Raw genomic sequence first — 25,510 nt, forward strand, 5'->3', positions numbered from 1 at the left:
AAATAGAAGGGGAGAGAGAAAGAATTTCATGATGTACGGCATGCTGAGCTACCTGATTTATTTTAACAGCAAAAATGTATCTGCCTTAGTGGCTAAAAATTAAAAGGTAAAACTAAAGTAAGTGTGCAAAATAAAATTCTACAGTCTACAGGTTTATGTGATATCTCTAAAGATTAATTCTAGGAGGTTTTTTGTTTTGTTTTATTTTCAAATTTATTTATTTGTTTGTTTCATTTTCAAATTCATTTCTAAGGTACAGATAGTTTTTGGTAAGCAAAGTATTTCGTGACTAATTTAATACCTCGCTGAATAGTTGCTATTCTTTTCTTCAGTAGAAATATAAGTGATAATGTGTGGCTGTAAAATAAGTTATGGAGTATTACATTTTTATCAAATAACAAGAGATGCTATTTTATTGTAATTGATACAGTTTAATGCAAGGAAACAGTAAGAGTCAAGTAAGCCTTATTTGTTTATTTTGTTTTTTTGCAATTCTTTAATATCATAACATCACTTCCAAAGATGTTGGTGCACATTTCTTAGTAAAATGATTCAAAAGAAAAGCAATCTAGTGTTTGGTAACTGCCAATGTTTCTGCCATGCAATTTCAACATAATTGCAGCTCCTCAGTTTCCCATGTATATATGGCGTATTCTTAGTATAAAAAGATGCAACCTCATGTGAATTTAGTAAAATCATATTTGTTAGGAATTTGGAACCCTCAAAGAGAAGACATTCTACAAATATTACATTTGAAGAGTACCAGAACTGCCTGAATATCTAGTATGCAAAAGAGTCGATCAGTTGATCAATTTGTGAATGCCGTGCTTATCCAAATGTCTGTTTCAGCTAAGATATTTGAAGAATGTTAATAAAAGTCACATTACTGGGGCGCCTGGGTGGCTCAGTGGGTTAAGCCGCTGCCTTCGGCTCAGGTCTTGATCTCAGGGTCCTGGGATCGAGTCCCGCATCAGGCTCTCTGCTGGGCAGGGAGCCTGCTTCCCTCTCTCTCTCTCTCTCTGCCTGCCTCTCCATCTACTTGTGATTTCTCTCTGTCAAATAAATAAATAAAATCTTTAAAAAAAAAAAAAAAGTCACATTACTTTTATCGAAATCTCAACCAGAAAAACAAGATTCTCAATGTTATACCTCAGAATATGCATTCCATTTTTTTTTTAAATGGAACTTCTTAAAGTAAAATTTATACCAGTAAATTAAAAAAAAAAAAAAAACCTACTCATGAGAAATGTTTTCTAAGTGATTAATGGATCCATTCTTGTATTGATACAGACAAGTAAAGGGTGTTTTTATACATTTATTCTAGGAAAAAGTGTGGTAACTTTACAATTAATTATTCCATATTAGTGACATCTTTCTACTTGACTATTCAGGTCTTGTCTAGGAACGATCTAATGGGAAAGAAGGCGTCATTTTATTTCTGATGAATCAATGTACAGAGCAGTTCAGTTGCTCCCCCAAATCACAAGGCAGAAAGAGAAAATCAAGTCAAGAACCAAAGGACAGACAATGCATTGGTATTCATCAGTACTCTTTTACTTCGATATACCATTTACATATTTTGATGTTTTAAATTCTAGCATCTTAGATAAATACCCCAAAGGAAGGATGGGTGTTTTCCGATCAATTTTTTCATAATAAAAATCTTCATAGAAATTGCTGTGCTAAAGTCTTATGGAAATTGTTGTGCTAAACGTAGTTGGTTTTTTAAATATTGATGATGGTACATTACAAGAATATGAATTAGATAAACAGCAAATTGACAGCCAAAAATGAGTTACTAGCTATTCTTGTTTCTCTGAATTATCCTAGTCCTGGGGGTAAATATATACAGAATGACAGATACACATTAGAAACTAAAGTTTGGAAATCAAATGTTTAGAATTCAAGAATCTGAGCCTCAAAGAAAGAGGCTGAACTGCACAGTACTGTAGAAGAGCCCTACAATCACTAGCTATGTGGAAAATCACACATTCAGATATGATCAATGCAATTCACTAATGAACATCTCTCGTGATATCATAGCTTTGCAAGTGTACCACTTGCATTCACATTCAGGAAAATAACAGTGATTGGCCGTTTTACTGAAAGTAGTAGCTTGGATTCCAGTTCTATTGCTGTGGAAATACTTCTTAAAGCTGTTTTACAATAGAAGCTGTGTTGTCCCAAGACCCTCGCGTATGTTTTGTTAGATCAAAAACAGTAAAGTTCAGTTTATTTACTATATCGCCAGATAGCCTCCTTTCCAAGAAATCAGAAAGCAAAACAGAAGGGTAACTGAAGGAAGCTGTAAAACACAGTAAAGGGGAAGGTAGAAACAACAGGTAAATAATATCTAGCTGTGAATAAGAAGGAAAATAATAATGGGAGGCCCAGGAATGAGAACTTTGTGATAATGCAGTGAGAAGCAATACAATTTCCTCCTGCAATTGGCAATACCTATCAAATGAAAGTATATCATATGTGATCAGGAAGTACGTTAGTACACTTTTTCTGTTTTTCAAAGATGCCCATGAAATCCATACAATCAGAGGATGAGAATTCCTCAAACATGTCTTTACTTTTCTGCTAAATGACTTGCCTGCTTACTAAACCAATACTCTCATTACTTTGCTTTGGAATCACAGCAAAATGATGTCACAGAGGTTGATAAAAGATTAGCTAGGTGTAACGAAGTGCCTGCTATTTTTTAAGGAAGTGCAAAAGAATTAAGGATAAATGCCAATTTCTAATGAGGCAGCATCTAAGCTTAGTGTGTGTATGTGCGTATGAAAAACAAGATTCCCACAACTCAGAGTCCTGGGAGAAGCAATGAAACACACTGAATAAAAGTCATGCTATGATCTTCTATGATTGCCTGTCAATTTTTGTGCCAAACTGTTTTGGAGCAAAGATCCTAAATATCATTATTATTTTGCTGGGGCTGCCATAACAAAGAACCATAGACCAGGTGGCTTAAACAACAGAAAAAACACTTCTCACAATTCAGGAGGCTGGACGTCCAAGATCTACGTGTTGGCAGATCTGGTTTCTCTCCTGTTGGTTTGCAAATAGTCATCTTCTCCTCATTTCCTTACAAGGTCTTTATGTGTGCCTCCTTTGGGGATTTTTGTGGGTCCAAATTTTCTCTTCTTTTAAGGACATCAGAAAGACTGAATTAAGACCTACCCTAATGGCCTCATTTTAATGTAACCACCCTTTGAAAAGCCCTGTCTGTAAATACAGCTGGTCACATTCTGAAGTGAACTGGGATCAGGTCTTCAATATATGAAATATGGAGGAACCCGATTCAGCCCACAACAGCATGACTTGTAGCCTATCCTCAACATCCATCGTCATCTGTCACAATGCGTTGTTAACTTGCAGAGAATGCTATTTATTCTATCTCTGAGATTCCCAGCAACATAGCTGTATTGCGCTTGACTGATGTTTTTTCCAACCATCACATTCCGCAGTCAGCAGTCAGTGGCAGACTGGGAGATGGACAATGACTTTCTGGAAAAGAAAAAGAAGCCCTGATTAGGCCTTTGCCAGTTTCAATGGTGTGCATACTCCCACCATGACCAATTGCAATCTACCAATTTCATGTTACCAAATGCAAAGCTGGGAAGAGGTACATACAACTGGACCTCATGAACCACAAAGCTTGGTTCTAGCACACCACCGGTTAACTAATTCTGTGGCTTCAGGGCAGTCAGATCTCATTTTATCAAAACCGTGACCCTTTTTGTTTGTTTATATTCTTCTTATCTACTTTTTAAGTGGTTGGACTGACCGCAAACACACACACACACACACACACACACACACACACACAAATTTTGAAAGTAGCTAATCACCTAATCTTTAAGGTTTTCCAACACCATAAAGCTTTTACTGTTGATTTTAGTATATTGGGTTTCCATTATATTTTTGGTAAATTCTAAAAATCTTTAAAAGAATAAAATATTGTTTTTCTGTCATTCTTGATTTGGCCAGAGGTGTGTGTTTCTTAAAACTATCGTTTATCTACATCATGCGAAGACAATTATTCAATGTTCCCAAATTAGTTTATACAGTCATTTTTCTTTAATTCCTGTAAAACTACCACAGTTACTTGTCAGCAGCTGTTCAGACTTTCGTTGTCGTAAACATAGCATCTAATATAAAAGAGCTTGAATTTCTTCCTTCTACTTCAGTAGTCTTTCTCTTACATATCTACTATTCTCAGAAATACCTTCGTTAAAGCAATAATTGTTTTCATCAGTAAGCATGTTCTGTTTCTACCTTTTCACTGACACTCAGAGAAAATATCATTTTTGTTTATATCTGTAGTACCTAGAATTTATTGTACACATAATAAATATTAGTGAATTGAGTATTTATTAACCAATTAAAAATCAATAATTAGCCCTCTGAAAAAAATGAATCATTGTTAATAACATATAATACATGAAACCCTGTTTTCAGGGAAAATAAAGGGTTAAAATGAGCACTTTTTGATTAAGAGAATTTTCAGACTAGAAGACTTTCTATATTTATATTTATGTTATTTTCAACTTTCAAAGTCATTTTTAGCAATTTTTTCCTAAGGAAATTCTTAGAAACAAGTAGTGTATGACTTTATTTAGCTTCATGAAAATGTTTTGATGAACAAAGACTGCTGGGTAGTTTCAAGAAAACCACAGAATAATTAATGAACAAATGCTAATCACATTAGAGAATAATTTGTATTATTAAATAAGATAAATGTTGACTAATCACTAAAAAGGGGGCTTTAATATTTGCAATAACTTCCTGATTCTAACTTTATTGACATTAATATTTGAAAATATTATAATTGCCATCATTATGATATTTTCTTTGTTCAACACTATTCTTATCTTAAAGTCACAAGATATATATGCAGTACATCTCAGAAACCTTGTACAATAATTTAGTCTCAAAAATCAGCCCCGGGCGCCTGGGTGGCTCAGTGGGTTAAGCCGCTGCCTTCGGCTCAGGTCATGATCTCAGGGTTCTGGGATCGAGTCCCGCATCGGGCTCTCTGCTCGGCGGTGAGCCTGCTTCCTCCTCTCTCTCTCTCTCTGCCTGCCTGCCTCTCTGCCTACTTGTGATCTCTCTGTGTCAAATAAAAAAAAAAAAAAAAAAAAAAAAAAAATCAGCCCCCCCCACATAGCTCTCAAATGTGTGCAATAAACCACATATATTATTAACTTTGTCCTGTTGATCTCTATGAATCTCACTGACTTCAATGTACAAATACAGAAAAAAGATCATAAAGTAACACACACATTCTCATTAAAACAAAGAAATCATACAAAAGACTGAGTAGCCGCTTTGCTCTATAACTTAAGTAGCCAGATCTAACTCACTCAAAATTAATCATTAGTCATCCCTAATTGCTTATCTACATTTTTCAATTTTCTGTTTAAAATTTAGGACAAAAGAGCATTTGCTAAAGAAAAAGCTACCTAAAAAAGTTAGCTGGTGAGCTTATTGTATTTCTAGGAATGTAAACAGTAGAGGTTGGAAATCTCCAAAGTCACACAATACATATCCCCAACTATAAGATTCCAGATAGAGCAAACAAACCAAACAACATTAACAAATGATGCAAAGAATCTTCCTGTTTTTGTAAGAAGTAACAATTTTCCATATTTTCTTAAATTTGTTCTTTTATATTCTCATATATTCTTGGATATGCCACATGTCAATCAACGTGTGTGTGTGTGTGTGCTTAATTTACTTATTTTCTCATTATCCCATCAAATATACAAAGTATGTCTGTGAAAAACTTGATCTGAAGTAGTCAGAAAGGCTTTAAAAAATAAAACTGAAAATTAATGTGACATTTTCTATGACATAAAAAATGTAAAACGTGAAAAGTAAAATTATTTTCTAAAATTTACATTTTACAAAAACATAAAAATGTAAAGTAGTTTTTATTTCTTCCCTTTTGATGAGGCACATTATGACACTGCATCTTTATATTAAGGAGATGACACATTTCTTTAGGGGGGAAAAGGCACTAAAATATGTATTTAAAACTTTGAAATTAAGTAGGATTTCATTGATAGCTTAGGGAGAAATAGAATCAATAGAACCCAAATTTGAACTGGCCCAAAAGAGGTGATCATTAAACATTATGGCACCACCATAATAAAGGAATTAGGATGTATGATTTAATAGAAATTTGCTTACCCATTCTAATTGTATTTCCTATAAATGCTCAGTCTGCTTAAAGGTCACCCAACACTTAGGAATAAGAAAATGCCTAGAAACCTGTGGGAAACCTAAGAAAATCTGCAATATAACTCTTTTTAAAACAACAGCATACAAGAATTATAACTTAAAAGTTGTAAAATGAGTAGTACTCTCCTAAAATATTCTACCTTTCCTTCAGTGTGACTTTTTATAGGACACCAATGCATTATCTGGGCTTACAGTAAGCAGTTTTTCTTCCTCAAATGACAAAATGACAATCCATTTAGAAAAAGAAATTGTTTGATAGAGAATCACATATATCTCAAATCTAATCATTGAGAGTGTGTGTGACGAGGTGGGGAGATCCTTTATCCATAAACCAAAGAAGTTTGAAGTATAATACTGGCATTTAAAAAAAAAAAAATTCAGGAGGGTTTCTCTATAATGAAAGCAGATTCTAAAAATGAGACCAGTGAAGACGTCAGTTTGAAAATGTAATTTAGAAGGTACTAGTAGGCAAGGCAAGAATGAGGTTCATAATCTGTTAGCGCCTTGCATTGTATTAGCAAAATACCATATCATCAATCTCCTTTCTTTTTCTGTGTCTGGCTCTGCCACCTTCTTGGCTTGCACACCCGGAGGAGCATAATTATAGGCATGTAACATATGCATTGTGACTTTGAAGGTATGGAATTTAAATTACTTCAGTACATAAATCACCCTTAGCTTATAAGTCCATATTACTGTGCAAATGAGGAAAACATAGTGCTTGTTTACCATACTTAGGAAAACTTAAAAAAAAAAAAAAAAGAAAGAAAAAGAAAAGAAAACCAGTACACTGCATAATTACTGGATTTGTAAAAACATGTTTGATCAAATGAAATGGGCATTTAGTTTTCATAATCCATTACACAGCATAAATTTCACATAACTGCTCACAAGCCAACTTATAAATAAACCCATATATTTTCCTTCACTTTAGCTTTAAGGAAAAAAGTGACTAAAGATGTAGAGTGCAAATCTCTTCCACTTACAGCTTGCTGTTTTGAGCTGAGAATCTTAGACTGTAAGAATTAACCCAAGGGTGCCTGGGTGGCTCAGTGGGTCAAAGCCGCTGCCCTCAGCTCAGGTCATGATCTCAGGGTCCTGGGATGAAGCCCCCCCTTTGGGCTCTCTGCTCAGCAGGGAGTCTACTTCCTCCTCTCTCTCTGTCTGCCCCTCTACCTACTTGTGATCTCAGTCTGTCAAGTAAATAAATAAAATCTAAAAAAAAAAAAAAATTAACCCAATAAGCCTTCAGCATATATATATATATATATAGCTGACATTGTTTTTCCCTCCTCTTTGCCACATCCTTAATAATAGCAGACGAGGGGTGCCTGGATGGCTCGTGGGTTAAGCCTCTGCTTTCTGCTCAGGTCATGATTTCAGGGTCCTGGGATCGAGCCCCACATCAGGCTCTCTGCTCAGCGGGGAGCCTGCTTCCTCCTCTCTCTCTCCCTGCTTCTCTGCCTACTTGTGATCTCTGTCTGTCAAATAAATAAATTAAAAAAAAAAAATAGCAGATGAAAAGCTTGGGTGTCTGGTAAACACTACATATTCAACAACACAAAAATACATGCCAGAATCCTCCCCAAAGCAGAAGTAGACATCCATAATATTCCAAAAACCTAATACAAAGAGATGCTCAAACCTTAATCTTACCCTAAATCAGAAACAAAATTTCAAGTCACATGCATGCTTGATATTGTATACACATAATATATACACGCTCTCAGGTCTTATTGAAACCTCTTATTCAATTAGGTTATTGCTAAATAATATTAATATTGAAGACAGTATAACTCAAAATCTTTTCAAAATAGTTATTTCAAAGAGAAAAAGATAAAAATCACACAATTTTATCTTTTTAAAAGGGTGGAAGGGACAGTTCTGTGATTCCTGGAGTCTCTGCTAAGTGACGAAGGAATTGTGGAGCCTGAGCCACCCTCATAGGGGAGAGCAGATTTTATAACACGGGAAGCTGGACACATGATTCATGGTGTTGTAAGTTCTCAAAGGTCACCTGGACCCTGCCTGTGGCAATTATCATGTCTTCACGATCTCGACTTCCCTTGCTTGAACCCTTTCGGTAATGGGGAACTCATCACCTCCTGAGGTAGTATGCTGTCTAAAGTTCCCTTGCTTGCATTGACTTGCATGCTTCCCCCTCTGGTGGCCTCAGCTCTCCAATTCCGGCCCAGATCCATCAATCCTACAGGACAAGCCCACTCCTCCGGTCTGACCACTCTCAAGCCAGGCAGTGGAATGACCCAAGGCACAGGACACATATGCTTAAAAATTAGAAGGAAACTTGCACATCATTTTGGTTTCAATTATTATCTTCTGAAAAACATTGCAGTGTTCTCCAGGGCATGAACAACTAAGGAAGATAGTTCATTGAGAGGTCCCATCTATTTCCTTCTACCAATTTCAGGGTGGGAAATGTGGAAGAACTCTTGGAGAAGGAAAATAACTGAAACCAATTAATGTATGCCAGAGTTTTCTATGCTGCTGTGATGGTGCTGGTCCCACTCAGTCATTCATTACATACCAGGTTTTAAAGCATTTTTAAAATTTTCAATCTTAAGATAACTGTGGAAATTCAAAGTAGCTGATGTTAAAGTGAATTCCTCAGTGGGAATTCATATTACATGTAAGAAAAGCACTCCTTCCCCCTCCCAAAAGTGTCAGTTCTGCAGGACACAAATTCACAGAAACATGAATGCTGCTTCTATAAAATTCTCCCAAACATCTATAATTTTCATCAATTTTCAAAATTCTGCATATTTCCCAAGGAGTATGACACTAAAAATGTAATGAGTAAAATAAAAATAGAAGATGAAAGCCATATAGAAAAGTACTGTCCAATGAGAATATAATGAGATTCATGTGGATAATTTTAAATTTTCTAGTAGCCACGTTCAAAAATTAAAATGACACAGGTGAAATTAATTTAAAATGTTTTTATTCTGCCTAGGATATCCAGAATATTATCCTCTGATCACGTAATGTATATTTAATCGTATACCCTACACTTTTATACTAAATCTCGAAAATCCTGTGTGTATTTTACACTGAACCACATCTGGATTTGGATACTAAGTGTTCATTGGAAATACTTGATCTAAATTTAGATTTCATACAAATTATGGCTCAAAAAGTAGATCCACATACCTAAATTTTCTAAACATACTTAACAGTTTCCCAATAAAACAATCATATATCAGTTTTCAAATTTAAATGAATTAAAACAAAAGAAAAAGAAAACTAATTTCCAGAGTCAGGTTAGCACATTTTTAATTGGTCTATCCATATCCACATATAGCTAGTAGCTGCCATAATGGACAGAGCATAATAGAGAAATAATAAGGATAATTAAAACCTTAACAAGACATACTAATGGCTTTATTATCTAATTAAAGATATAATACCCCTACCCTATCAATTTCTGCCATATTTGAAAGGATGTAAGTTATTGTTCATTAGTTAAATAATTGCTGTATATATAAACACTATATAAACTTATTCAAATTTGTTTCCAATTCATTGAAATAGTACTTTTTACCTTATATTGAGTTGAATATATTTTAGTTTATGAAAATATTCCATATGATTGCCATTGAAAACATCTAACTAAATGAACTTTGGCTTTCCACCTAAAGCAAGTTAACAATGAGATACTATTTCTGCATAGCCATAAATGTTTGGAGAATTGGTCAACACTTTAATTAATTAATTAATTTTTTATATATTATTGGATGACAGGTATGAATTTACTTTTTTTTGTCTCTTAAGTTATCAAAGTCAAAGGAAGAAACTATGCAAAACTTCTTGGTAATACCTCACAAGATTGAATAAAGCAGTTTATATAGCTACAAAACTATAACTAGAAGGAAAGAGTAATCTGTCACATGTGGGGGATTTGCCAGGTCGTGTATTAAATCATTTTCCAACTACTGCCTAACCTTAAAAATAAACAAACAAGGATAACTCTATAATCTTTATTTTACAGGTGAGAGTACCAAATATCAAGTCTTGGAGAGGTTTTACAATAGGCTAACACCTCCACAGTAACTAAGTGCTAAAACTGGGCTTTGAATCTAGATCTGCTGGATTCCACACTGGTTTGTTACCACCATACCATTTTATCTCCTATAACTTTCCACTTCACTGTTGGCCAAACAATACTTATCTGATAATTCTTATTTAACTCTATGTTTTTTCCCCAATTGATTATACATATGAGCTGCCCACTGAATTAGGAACTCTCTTAGCCATGCCTGTGTCCCACTTGCATTGTGCTTTTCATATAGAAAGCATTTGATAAATCCCTGTTTTGTTTAATTGAACGGAGATGTGAGGTCAAGTTCCCTACTCTGTCATTAGTGACTTATCTCTAGTAATTGGCAATGATACGGGAGAAGTCCTTTCCTCTCTCTGAATTCCCATGTCCTGATATATATTTAATAAGAATTAGATTACATACAAGGTTTTAAAATTTTATTTTAGTAAGAGAGCCCATTTTTTAAGTGCTTACTATGTAAAATCACTATACACAAAATAGATAAAATCAAGTATCTGTTGTTATTTAACTCCCAACCCTCCTTGGTATGCTTAGAGAAAAAATATTGTGCTAGAGAAAGCCATAAATTAAGCTAAAAGAAGGGGCCCTTGAATCTTTTCTGTGCTATGGACACCTTCACAGCTTATGGACATTTCTCAAAATATATTCGTTAAAGAGTGAAATCAAATATATAGAAATAAAGGAAACTAATCATATTGAAGTACAATTCTGCCCAAAGACCTCTTAAGGGTTCATGTAACTCAGGTTAATAAGTCCTGATCTTTAAGGGTTCTTCCAGCAATTATTCTCATAGATTCTACATAGGTCATGTACATATAGGGAGGGAAAAGTTAAATAAAATTCCTTTTATTAATAAAATTTTTGTTTCTACCAAGTGCTAAGTACTGTTATAGACACTAAAAAACACCAATGAAATAAATAGTTGAGAACCTAGTCCCATAAAACTTCCTTCTACTTAGAAGTAAATTTACAATAAGATCAAAAATACTAAAATGATCAGAATAAGGAGATCTGGATATCATTCTGATTAGTATCAGGAAGATGTTAACTATTTTAAATAAAGGTCCTATACTATCTAATTTACAGTTCAAAAGATCTTATTGTGAAGAACAAATTATCGGAAGACAAATAGTGAGTGAGATATGTTAAAAAGCATTTTGAAGGTATAATTGCTACATTTTACTTATGGATGGGGTGGAGAAAGAAAGAGAGAAACTGGGTATCTTGGAGACTCAAATGATCGAATTGGGTGCAGGTCATTAAGTGAAGTGAATACAAGGGAATGGGTAGCTATAGAAATAAATATTATTAAGGATGTTACAATCAATGGGTAGCTGGTTACAAAACCTGTAGTAAAGGAGAATGGGTAAAGGTGAAGACATAATTTTGGAGATTAATATAATTGAAGGTTAACAGCCTAAAAATTATATTTCAAACCATTGTCCTGGATAACTTCTACCTAAGAATGTCTAATAGTGAAGAGATGTAGTCTCAGCAAAATCCTTGGGGAATTTTGCCTTAATGTTTTGAAGTGGAAGCCAAGCAAAGGGGTGTTCTGCATTTCAGAGGTTTATTTTGATGAGTTCAATCAGAAGTGCAATGGACCAGATGTCACACTGACTTTGATCAGATCATTTTCTGGTGGAGATCGGAGTGAGTTCAGGGAAAAAACAAGTAAGAAAATGGAAATAAACATCTTAAACAAAATATTGGCAAGTTTTGCTATGAAGGGAATAAAGCAAGTGGGATAATGAATAATAGGAATAGTAGGTGGGAATAGGAGAAATTTTTAGGCTGGGCAATAACTAAAAGATCTTTTTTACCATCAACATTCTGCTCTTCATTAAAAAAAAAAAAAACCTTGAAAAATATTTTCTAAATGAATTGGACAGAGACATGGGTGGCACTTCTCTATTCTATTATAGAGGGGGAAAAGGGAGGGAGAATAAAAAAAAAAAAAGGGAAGGGCGATAGAAAGAGGGAGAAATGCAAGAACAGAACCAGAATGGACAAGAGAATGAAACAGAGAACACAAGAAGAGAAGTTGTCAATGGATAAAACAAGGGACAATTATTTTTGTTGTACCAACATGGAAGACAGAGCAATTTGGGTACAGAAGCATGCTGACATAAGTTTTAGTAGAGAAAAGCTGAGAAATCTCATGTCCTATTGTTTCACCATAAATGAAAGTCTGAATTGATGCAAATATATCAAGGGTACTTTGCAAATATTATTCTAGATCACATGCATCGTTGCCCAAATTGATGTCATTCTGAACTAACTTCTAAAATATTTTCCAATTTTATGTCTTAGTGAAATGATTAGGATCTTTGCTTCCTTAAACTTCCAAATTTGGGAATAACCAGCACCAGTCAAATTCAGTGGAAGACAATGTTTGGTGTAGTGATTTAACTTGATCTGGAACTTTGGGTTGGTCTCCACATGTGTAATCTTGGACAAGATTTATTCTATGTTTCAGTTTCCTTTCCGTAAAGTGTATATAAGCACAGTACCCACTTTGTAGGTACTGTAAGTGTTACCAAGATAATACATTTAAAATGCTTAGAAAAATGCCTGGCAGTCTGCAAACAAAATCTGAGGTTGACTAATAGGGAAGTGGTCTGGGTTTGTGTACAAAGAAAAATACACACATGGCCATTTCCATTTTTAGTACAATATTATTATTTAATTTTTATTTCTGTTTTTATTTCCTATACAATAATTAAGAGTGTGTCAGAATATTTTTACATAAGTTTTGTTAATGAAAATTTCAGAGCTGTAGGGCGCACTCAATTCTAGGAGTGGGACTGATGTGAAATCCTTTCTTTTTTCTTTTTTTTTTTTTTTTTTGCATGCAAAACCATTCTTGTTTGGTATTTATTTACCCTTTATTTTCTGTAATTAGTCACAGTTACAACTACATAATAGTTCATATATGTCTACTTACAAAACAGGACTACCTAGTAAGATCATTCACTTACCATCATTTTTAAAGGATTACCTTTCCTTTTCTCTAGTTCATAAGTCATTGTCTACTGCTGTTTCTGAAATCTTATGGTAATTCACATTTCCTTTCAGCTCTAATCTCTACCTCAAATCATTCAATGTCTTATATCATCTTCTAACTATTTAAGTTAATGGGTTACATATATTTTTAAGGATTTTTGTCTATTTTTGATAACAGTTTTTATTTTTAATCCAATAAATATGTCCAAGTTCATGTTTACTACCAAGTTATAATGCCAAATAATGAAGTAGCTTTAATTGATTGTGAATATTATATTCTTTATAATTTCTTCAATCATTCCTTAAATTTCAGGGACTCCTTTTCTCTACAACTGCAGAAACATAACATTCATAGCATCTGAGAACCCTCCTATACTGAGAAAATTAAAAAATAAAATTTGTGTAAAATGAATTACATAAAAATATTTTTAACTGTATATCAGCAGTGTGGAAGTTTTTTAGAACATTGGAGTATGGAAGATTTTATCTGTATATTTTCCTCTCATTACTTTCTCAATCCCATTAAACTAACACAAAATATTATAAACAAGAGAAGTATGTAATAATAATGTAAATGTATAAATTAAAGTCACCTGCTAATAGAAGGCAAATATAATGCAAAACTTCTAGTTAAATAGAAAAGAAAGAAATACAAGCATTTGATTTAGCAAGATGAAAGAAAGGAAAAAAGGAAAGAGATAATGTAAAATAGAAAACAAAAATTAATAACACCATTCTTAGCTAATTTATACCAACAATAAGTATGAGTTATATCTACTCATACCTACTGATACGAAGTTATGAAGAATATCAGCTGAATATCAGTTAATAAAGTAAATGAGAAATCAAATACACGTTTTTTAATAAACTTTACTTTTTAGAGCAGTTTCTGGTTTACAGACAAATTGAGCATAAGGTGAAGGGAGTTCCCGTTTGCTTCCGGCTCCCCCCCTCTTCACATGCACAGCATATTTGTTACGATTGGTGAAACTACATTAAATTCCGCCATCACCCAAAGTCTATAGATCATGTTAGTTATAGGCCATAGGTTTCATTCTTTTTTTTTTTTTTTTTTAAGATTTATTATTTATCTTAGAGAGAGAGAGAGTTTGGCAGAGAGGCCCAGGGAAAGAGAGAATCTCAGTCAGACTCCCCACCAGGTGCAGAGCCCAGTCTCATGACCCTGAGATCAGAACCTGAGCCGAAACCAAGAACGAACACTCAACCTACTGAGCCACCCACATGCCTGTAGAGGTTTTGTTCTTTGTGCTACCTATTCTATGAGTATTCATAAATGTATAATGACATTTTGATACCATACAAAATAATTTCACTGTGAAAAATTTCCCTACACTTTTTCTATTTATCCCTCCCTCTCTCCCCACTCGCCCATGGCAACAGCTGATCTTTTTACTATGTGTTGTTTTGTCGTTCCAGAATGTCGTATAGTTGAAATCATACATATGTAGCCTTGTCAGACTGGCTTCTTCTACTTAGGGATATGCATATAAATTCCTTCCATGTCTTTTCAGGGAACATTATTTTGTTTTGTTTTGTTTTTTTAATCAAAGCCACAACTAAATGAGAACAACTCAAAAGTGTAAGTATATTCATTTTCTATTGCTACATAACAAACTTCCCTTAAAACAACATGAATATATATCTCACAACTTCCAAAGGTCAAAAATCCAGGGTATCTCAGTTGGTTAAGCACCTGCCTTGGACTCAGGTCATGATCTCAGGATCGTAGGATCAATCCCACATGGGGCTCCCCATTCAGCAGAGAGCTTGCTTCTCTCTCTCCCTCTGCCCCTCTCCACCATTCGTATACTCGTCCAACCTCTCATATTCAAATAAAATCTTAAAATAAATAAATAAATAAATCATCAGGGTGCAGTCTAACTTGGGTTTTCTGCAAAGGATCTCAAAAGACTAAAACCAATTTGTTGGTTCAGAGTCATCTTCCAAGTTATCTAGAGCCCAGGGTCATATTCCAAATTCATTCAGGCTGTTCGCAGAATTCAGTGCCGGTGATTGTAGGTCTGAGATCTTCATTTTCTTGCTGTCAGCAAGGGACTACTACCAACTCCTTAAAGTGCCTCAAGTTCTAGCCACATGAGCCTCTCACAAGTAAGCAGCTTATTTCTTCAAGGCCAGCAGAAAAAAAAAAAATCCCCAATTAAATGGTGTCTTTTATAAAGTAACATACAGCTCTGGCTCACATAATGTAACCTAGTAAAGAGAATGTCCATCATATTGATAGTTTCTTCCAACACTCAAGGCAGTGTTGTGTTGTGTTGGATGTGTTGGATGTGTTCACTAAGGGTGGGGAATTTAGAGGCTGTCTTACAGTTCTGCCTACCAAACATAAGTACACTAAATGCATGACAAAAAATTAGAGAGCTATTAATATTAATTTGGGGCAAATTAAAATTCAAGAAAAATATAATGGGCTCCATCTATGTGAAAAAATGTTACAATAATAACTTTAATTTTTGTATAAGTTACTATAGCCTTCATGGTTTATGCACTAAAAATCAGAGCAACAAAATACTTAAAGGGAAAATGTTGTTAGAAAGACAAGGAAAAATTAACAAACCTCCAAATTTACTCACATGTTTCCCATAATTTCACAGGAAAGTTTAAACATAAAGATGGGGATGGAAGACTTAAATAGGATAAATAATGGATCTTTGGTGAATACACAGTACTTTGTATTATGATACAAATATAAAACATACATGGATATCACAGCAAAAATTTTTAAGTCCCTTTTATTCAAATATATAATGAATATAAACAAAATCAATCATAAAATATCTAATTATTTTTTAAAAAGTTTATAAGCTACTTACTCTAAAAATAAACTACCAATTGGCAATGGGTAAGTTAATGTAAAAATATAAAAAGTAGGAGAATAAAACTGATAAAGATTAAAGCAGATATTTAGAGATATAGACTCACCTCTGATATCTTCCCTATACACACATATAATAAAGCTAATCAATCAAAGCAAAAGGAATTTTTATCAGGAATATTGGCCTAAAGTTTTCCTTTCTTGCAGGGTTCTTATCTGGTTTTGGTATCAGGCTAATGCTAGCCTACTAAAATGACTTTTGGAATGTTTTCTTCTCTTCAAATTTTTAAGAGTTTGAATACCATTGCTGTTAATGTTTTAAATGTTTGGTAGAATTCACTGGTGAAACCCTCTGGTCCTGGGCTTTTCTTTGTTGGGAAGGTTTGGATTATTTATCCAATCTCTGTACTCTAAGTATTTATTTGTTTCATATTTTCTCTTTTTTAGGATTCAGTCTTGGGAGGTTATATGTTTCTAGGAATGTATCTGGTTCTTCTAGGTTGCCCAATTTTCTAACAGACTAGATCTTAAAAATTCATAACACAAATAGTATAATATAAAATAAAATAAAATAAGGTGATGGTATATTAACTATATGTGTGTATATATATGTATATATGTATATCTCCAAGTATTATGTTGTGCTCTTTAAATTGACACAATGTTATATTACATTTACATCAATAAATGTAGAAAAAATTTTACTAAGTTTATATTTTATTCATTTGTAAACACAGAGTGTTATGACAGTTTCAGGTATACAATATAATAATTCAACAATTCTATACATTTCTCAGTTCTCATCAAGATGAGGGTACTTTTAATTCCTTTTATCTATTTCATCCATTCCCCTCACCTACTTCCCCTCTGGCACCCACCAATTTGTTCTCTGTATTTAAAAGTCTGTTATTTGGTTCATCTCTTTTTTCTTTGTGTGTTGATTTGTTTTGTTTCTTAGATTCCACATATGAGTGAAATCACTTAGTATTTTCTCTTTCTCTGACCGATTTATTTCACTTAGCTTTATACCCACTAGGTCCATCCATGTTGTTTCCAATGACATTTTATTCCATTATATGGCTCAGTAACATGAAAAAATATTTTAAATCAAATGCTGCTGTTTCTCAAGCAAAAAAATAAAATAAAGAAATAAACAACAGAATTTGAAGTTTAGAATACTAAACATTGAAGGTGAAAAATGAAAAGAAACACATAATCACCGATTTTAGTGATTTTCAAAAATTTAAAAGATACTTTGACCTTAACTAATAAAGTCTAAATAGAAGAGGTCATATTTTCTTGGAAAATTTGAACAGAAAAGTTTATCTGAGTAGTGAGAGAAATTTGAATAAAAATAAATATAAATAAATTGTAAAAGATTGCCAATTATCTAAATTCTAAAAAATTTGTTCAGCATAGAAAAGTTTTACTATAGTAAAATTTTATAAAATTTTCAAATAACAAATACTTCTTAGGGTTTTTTGCTGTTGTTCTGTTTAGTTTGGTTTATAGAAAGGGAGAGAGAAAGAGAGAGAGATGGGGGGTGGAAGGAGAGAGAGAGTATTAAGCAGGCTCCATGCCCAACACAGAGCTGGATGCAGGACTCCATCTTATGACCTTGACATCATGATCTAAGACAAAATCAGGAGTCAGACCCTTAACCGTCTGTGTGACCAAGGTGCCCCCAATACTTCTGGGTTTTATAATCAGTTCCAATATTTTTTTCCACATTTTCTAATACCAGGCCATAAACTCTGTTTCTCAACCTTGGGCTAACATCAAATTATACAGAGATTTTTTTTTTTTGTCTTTCCATTTACTAGCATATAGTCTTGTAACCATGATACTTTCATATAGGCATCTCTTCCTCATTTTATTTGTATTCTGATACAATTTTTTAAAATTTTTCTGTTTGTGTATTTTATTTTATAGATTAAAGAATACATTACATATAATGAGAGTAATTTTAAGTGTATAGTTTAATAAGTGTTGACAAAGACACAAGTTTGTATACCAACACCATAGTCTTGGTTTAAAATATTTCGTTTCCCAAACAATTATTCTTTTGCTCTTTGCAGTCAATCCCTTTCCACATCCCTCATCACTATTAACCATGGTTCAATATTTTGTCACTAAAATTATTTATTTTCTAGAATTCCAAGTGAATAAAATTAGGCAGTATATAGTCTTAACGTGTCTACCTTTCTTATGTAGCATAATCCTTTTGAGACTCCTTGTACAACTGTATATTTAGCTCTATTTTATTGCTGAATAGAATTCTATAGCATGTATGTATCACAGTTAGTTTGTCCATTATTCAGCTAATAAATGCATGGATTACTTTCAGTTTGCTGCTTTTCTGAATGAACTGTGCTGAACAATTGAATACATGTCCTTTCTGAAGAGCATTTAGTCCTTTTGGATAAATATCAGGGAATTAAAGTGCTAACTGGTATGGTAAGTGTGTGTTTAATTTATGAGACTACCCACTTTCCCTAGTGCTTTTTTAAGCTTAATGGAAGTTTCAGTTGTTCCACACATCCTCACCAATACTTGGTTTGTCATTCTTAGTTTTAGGTATTTGATTTTAATTTGAATTTCCCTAATGAATGCTGATGTTAAGCATCTTATCATCTACTTCTTTAGCATTTATATTTTTCCATTAGTGAAGTATAGTTTCACATTTTTTGAGCAAATTTTTTAAAAAATTAGGTTGTTTATCCTATCATTATGTTATAAAAGTTCTTTATATATTCTGGATAGAAGTCCTGTATCAAGTATATATTCTGGAGATACTTTTTTGCTAGTTAGCAGCTGACTTTATTATTTTTTTCTTAATATATTTTAAGAGCAAGAGTTTTTAATTTGGAAGTACCTACTCACTTTTTTTCTTCATAGTTTATAGTTCATATGTCCTTTTAAATAAATCTTTGCCTAATCAAATGTTACAAAGTTTTTTTCTATGCTTTCTTTTAGAATTTGTGGAGTATTCTGTCTTACATTTCAACCTATGATTCATTTTGAGTTAATTTTTGTGGATGACATGAAATATAAGAGTATATCGACCCTTGAAAAACATGAATTTGAACTGCATGTGTCAATTTATATGGGAATTAGTTTCAATAAGTAAATATACAGTACTGTAAATTTATTTTCTATGCCTTATAGTTTTCTTAATAACATTTTCTTTTCTTTAGTTTACTTTAAGAAAAATTATATAATACATATAATATGTATTGCATACTAAATATGTACTACATAATTATTTATGTTATCAGTAAGGCTTCTGGTCAAAAGTAGGCTATAGTAGTTAACTTGTGGGGGAATAAAAAGTCATATGTAGATTTTTAACTGTGCAGGGTTGACACTTCTAAACCCCACATCATTCAAGTCAACTGTATATTTTTTTACATGGTTATCCAATTGTTGTCACATAGTTTACTGAAAGTAAACTCTTTAATATTCTTATTTCAATCCCACATTGTTGAGTCTTGATATTGGGAGTCTAAGTTCTTCAATTTTTTTTCTTATTTTTCAAAATTCTTTTTCCTTTTCTGAGATCTTGACATTTCGAAATAAATTGGCAATTTCAAATGGACAAGTTATAAAAATTCCACCAGAATTTTGATTCCAATTAAATTGAACCTACAAATCAATTTGTAGAGAATTGATATCCTAAAAATATCGAGTCTTCTAATCCATGAATACAGTATATCTTCCCATTTGTGTAAGTATTTTTTAACTTTTAGCCATTTTCAAAGTATGGGTTGTTTAGTATTTTTCAGATATTTTTCCCCTAAGTATTTTCTATTTTTCATGATAAGTTGATATTTTTGAAATTCATTTTCCATATTTTTATCGCTAGTGTATAGAAATATGAGTAATATGTGTATACCGAATGTGTTCATTTCCTAGAACTCATTTAATTATTGGCAAAAAGTTGTTCACAATATCCCCCTATTGTTCTGTTAACTTCTTCAGTTCTATAGAGTTGTCCCTCCTTTCACTGTTAATTTAGATAATTTGTGTTTCTTCTTTTTTCCCTCTTATCAGTTCAGCTAGAGTTATATGAATTTTAGTATTTTCAAAAGGCACAATTTCATTTCATTTTTTTTTCTATGTTGTTTAGTTTTCTATTTTACTGATTTCTGCTGCTTTCATTAATATGTTATCCCTTCTGCTTTTGGCTTAGTTTGTTTTACTTTTTCTAGTTGTTTAAGTGTAATCTCCATGAAATAATCATCAAACTCAAGCAGCAAACATTTTTTTCATCACTTCCGAAAGTTTCCTAGTGTCCCATTGTCGCATAGCTCTTCATCCAATGCTGTTCATCAGGCATCCATTGATCTGCTTTCTGTCAGTACAGATTAGTTTGCATGTTGTGGAATTTCATGCTAATTGGAGTTGCATACTTATCTTCACTTATGAAGGATAAATTCTCTGGATTTAGAAATCTTGGTTGCTAAAAAGTCCTTTCACAATTTTGAAAATATAAAACCAACAGCCTTTGGCTTCCACAGATATTAATACCTGTAGAACCAAAAGCATGAGACATAGGTCTATGGAGAACCCAACATTTTGAGAAAAAGTTTCATCACTTTTTTGCAAGATTTTGTGTTACAAAACAACATAAAACTGTATTGAGAAAAATTTTCAAAACAGAAGAATATAACAAAAGAAGAAACTCTGCAGTTTTTCTTAACAGAGATCTGGGAATTCCACACCCCTGAGCATGAGTAAGTGGATTGATTTCTATTCTTCCTTAACCCACTTCCTCTACAGTAAAACATGAGTTCTGCTGAAAACAATAAAAAATCATTAAAATGTTAAAAAGTATTTGAAGTATTATATTACGGCATTCACTGTAAAGATTTAAAATATATGAATTAGCTCTGTATTTAAAGTTCAAAATAAAATTATATAAAATGAGTTATCAGTGCATGAAGAAAAATGAATTAGGTTTACTTTCTATTACACGAGAATAAAAAATATTTTAGAATCTTTGCATACACACACACACACATATATACACATCTATAATTTATTTTTGGTCATATTCATCCAAATTATTGGATTTTGATTAACTACATTGTGGTCTTGAGCTGTAAGTGATTTATTTTTTTGACTGTAGATATATCCTCCAGAAGTTTGTTTTACATTCAACACTTTTGATATTTTCACACCATTTAAGCTCCAAGTCGGCATAAGTAGTGATACTCTCACACCGTTCTATCTTAGAACTAGAATTTCACAAAAGAAAAAGATGTACCAACTTCCTGTTTCTCTAAAGAAGTAAAAAGTAAAAAGAATTGGTGATGTGGTAAGCAGATGTTAAGATTATGGATAGAAGGGAGAATGTAGTGATATATTAATAGTCCATCCACCAAACATTGTTAACTTCTTCCTTGGCATGATAATCTCAGTTTATTTCCCTAATGATGTCCAGTGCATCAACAGGTCAGAAGACTGGACAGGCAGATCCACACAATAACAAGACATCATCACTGGTGGCAAACTTGGTAGCAACTGATGACAACAGGCCTAGGAAGAATCCCAGAGGCAGGCAAGCAAAACCACTAGGATTGTAGATTGGGTAACTTTACAGTTTATTATCCAAATCACGGCACTTTTAAGAGAGAAATGGTAGGCTAATTACACTAGACAACAAGTGAATCCAAGACTACTGCACAGGGCAACCCATATGGATGATCTTCTCAGCAATAGGCAATAGAGAAAAGAAAGGCAAATGGTTTCACTTATTTGTGGAGCATAACAAATAGCATGGAGGACATGGGGAGTTAGAGAGGAGAAGGGAGTTGGGGGAAATTGGAAGGGGAGGTGAACCATAAGAGACTATGGACTCTGAAAAGTAATCTGAGGGTTTTGAAGGGGAGGGGGGTGGGAGGTTGGGGTACCAGGTGGTGGGTATTATAGAAGGCACGGATTGCATGGAGCACTGGGTGTGGTGCAAAAATAATGAATACTGTTATGCTGAAAATAAATAAAAAATAAATTAAAAAAAAAAGAAAGACAAATGGTAATATAAAGGAGTCAGAATTCCAACCCACCAAGTTAGAGCACTCAAAAAGAGCTCTCATAAGAACAAAGAGTGCTTTCTGAATGATATTGCTATACTTTGATACCCGACCGAAATCTCAAACTCATCTTTTCATGCTAAGTAGCAAGGTACTTGCTAGAGCTTAAAGATCCTGAACCAAAAATGGAATCATTTTGGAAGAGCTAGATATGGTTTTTCAATAACAAATTTTGAGACTTTTAGGCCTAAATTTAGAACCACATTTTTTTTTAATTTTTAATTTTTTGTAAACATATATTTTTATCCCCAGGGGTACAGGTCTGTGAATCACCAGGTTTACACACTTCACAGCACTCACCAAAGCACATGCCCTCCCCAATGAGAACCACATATTTTTAATCAATTTTTCCCCAAGCACCCTCTGAAATAAACTAGGCCTGAAAGATGTAACATGTTACAGAGGAAAGAAATGATCCCATTATTAAATACATTTGGGAAATTAATGGATTAAACAAAATTAATGCTATTTGTGATTGCAGAACATTAGTCTTTAATACATAAAGTTCATGGACTCTCCAAGGGTAGGCAGTAATGGGCAATTTTTGGTTTTGTTTTTGTTTTTTCTCAAATATATTTGTCTTAAGTCTGATATCCCAGTAGCAGAGCTTGAGACAGACATTCTTGTGCAAGCGATTTACTGAGAAAGTGCTTTCAGGAGCAAAATACAGTTTCAGCTGAAGAGGAACTTCAGTCTGATCCCCTGGAGAACATAAATTATACCACAAAATCGGTCCCATTTTGTGCAGGTGGCTAGCTTGTTTGTATTCTTTTTTAAGTCAGTCATTGGTTATGTGTTGCCTGGATTTTCAAGGTAGGGGAGATGCTTCCTTCTATGCTAGACAGCTATTATTTAATAAAAGATAATTCTCTAGAAAAAAAGAGAAGTGGTGAGCTGCTGAGAGATAGTTGCTCCTGACAAAAAAGGTGATCTGGGTGAGGCTGCTATCCTCTGACCTAGTAACTATGGTTTTCCCTAAGTATCCAATGAGAGAAGTGTTCTTTTGATACAGTGGAAAGAACATTGCTTTGAGGAGAATATGCATCACACAGTTTCTCTATCTATTTTGCCTTCTGTTATGTTAAGCTTTGGGACATCCGTTCACATTCTGACAGGAAGATCTCAAACCTCATCATCAAATAGTCTCTGAACAAATGAAAACCACAAGCACATGGAGCAGAAATCTTGACATCTGGGATACTGACAGCAAATTCATATAGGAAACTAAGCCCAACTTATAAAAGTCTAAATTTTCAAATAATACAGAATCATCAATATTTTATTTTATTTTTTTAATTGAAAGGGGCTATGGAAATCTCAAAAATTCCAGGACAGTTTTTAGATTGAATGTCTCATAGTTTGAATGTATCAGTAATTAGAATTGCTGTTTGCAAAACAAAAACAAAAACAAAACAATTCCTTCTCAACGAGAATTTATTATCTGTTAAAAAATATTTCCAAGGGCACTTGGGTGACTCAGTCAGTTAAGATTCTGCCTTCAACTCAGGTCATGATCCTATGGTCCTGGGATCAAACCCCACATCAGGCTCCCTGCTCAACAGAAGAGTCTGCTTCTCCCTCTCCCTCTGCCCAACTTGTGCATGCACTCTCTCTCTCTCTCTCTCTTTCTCTCTATCAGATGAATAAATTTTTAAAAATCTTAAAAAAAAAAAAAAAGATGTCTCCAGTCTTAACCTGATTCCCAACTTGATAGTATTTTTACAAAATGAAATATTCAAAATAGTATTCCAGTGTTTTCATTGCATCTACAATACTAATTATTCAAAAACCAATATTATGGGTGCCTGGATGGTTCAGTCGGTTAAGCAGCTGCCTTCAGCTCAGGTCATAATGCAGGGTGTTAAGATCCAGCCCTGCATTGGGCTCCCTGCTTAATGGAAAGCCTGTTTCTCCCTCTCCTTCTGTTGCTCACACTACTTGTGCTCTCTCTCTGTGTCAAATAAATAAATAAAATCTTTTAAAACAGCATTAAATTATACAAAATTTCTAGAAGATGGAAAAATTTAATTGAATCAGAAGATCTTAGATTTTCAAATAAATTAAAAACTAGTATTATTCAGTCAGTTGTACAAATAATAATAAAGTAGATTTCAGTATAATAAACATAATTTTGTATTTTTTAAAAATACTACCTTCTTCCACACTAACTACCCAAAATAAGTTTATTTGAGGACATCAAAATTTACCATTATCAAAGATACTATTTTCTTTGTATAAAAAATACAGAATGATATTTACAATATCCTTTTCCTTTTATAAAATATATACTTAAAAGTCATATGTTTCCAATCCATAAAAATCTTTTGACAGGTTGGACTTCTTCATAATTAAGCATTTCTTAATTTCAGAGGGGTGTTAAGATAATTAAATGGTAAGACACAAACTGGGAGAAAATATTTGCATATCACATACCTGATAAAATAGATTATTCAGAATATATATAAAGAACTCTTGAAACTCAATAATAAGAAAATAAACAACTCAATGAAAAATGGGAGATTTTAACCTACTTCACCAAAAAAGAAAGAAAGAAAGCAAATAAGCATATGAAAGATACTCAATATCATTAGTCACTAGAAAAATGTCATTCAAAATTTAAAACCAGGTATGAACATGGAGCAACTGGAACTCCATACATGGGTGGTGGGAATACAAAATGCTAAACCACCTTTAGAATACAGTAGCAGTTTCTTACAAAGTTAAACATAACACTTACTACATAACACAGCCTTCCTGTTTATAGGACTAATACAGTATAATAAAAATTTATGTTCACAAAAAACTTGAATGCAATTATTTATAATGGCTTTCTTAAAAATCATCAAAAACTAGGAAATTGAAAAAATGGACCTCTGGGGCACCTGAGTGACTCAGTCATTTAAGCATCTGCCTTTGACCCAGGTGATAATCCCAGGGTCCTGAGATTGAGCAGGGATACTGCTTCTCCCTGTGCTTCTGCCTCCCTCTCTCTCTGTCTCTCATGAATAAATAAATAAAATCTAAAAAAAAAAAAAAAAAGTGACCTCAATAGGACAATGAGTGAGTAATATTGCAATGGACTATTACCTGGCAATGAAAAGGTAAAAGCTACTGATACATAAGATAACGTGGATAAATCTCAAATGCACCATGCAAAATGAAAAAAAAAAATATGAATCAAAAAAGGATACATGCTCGATGGTTTTATCTCTATAAAATTCT

The sequence above is a fragment of the Mustela nigripes genome, chromosome 3 (genome assembly GCF_022355385.1).
Source record: "Mustela nigripes isolate SB6536 chromosome 3, MUSNIG.SB6536, whole genome shotgun sequence".
Lineage (NCBI taxonomy): Eukaryota > Metazoa > Chordata > Mammalia > Carnivora > Mustelidae > Mustela > Mustela nigripes.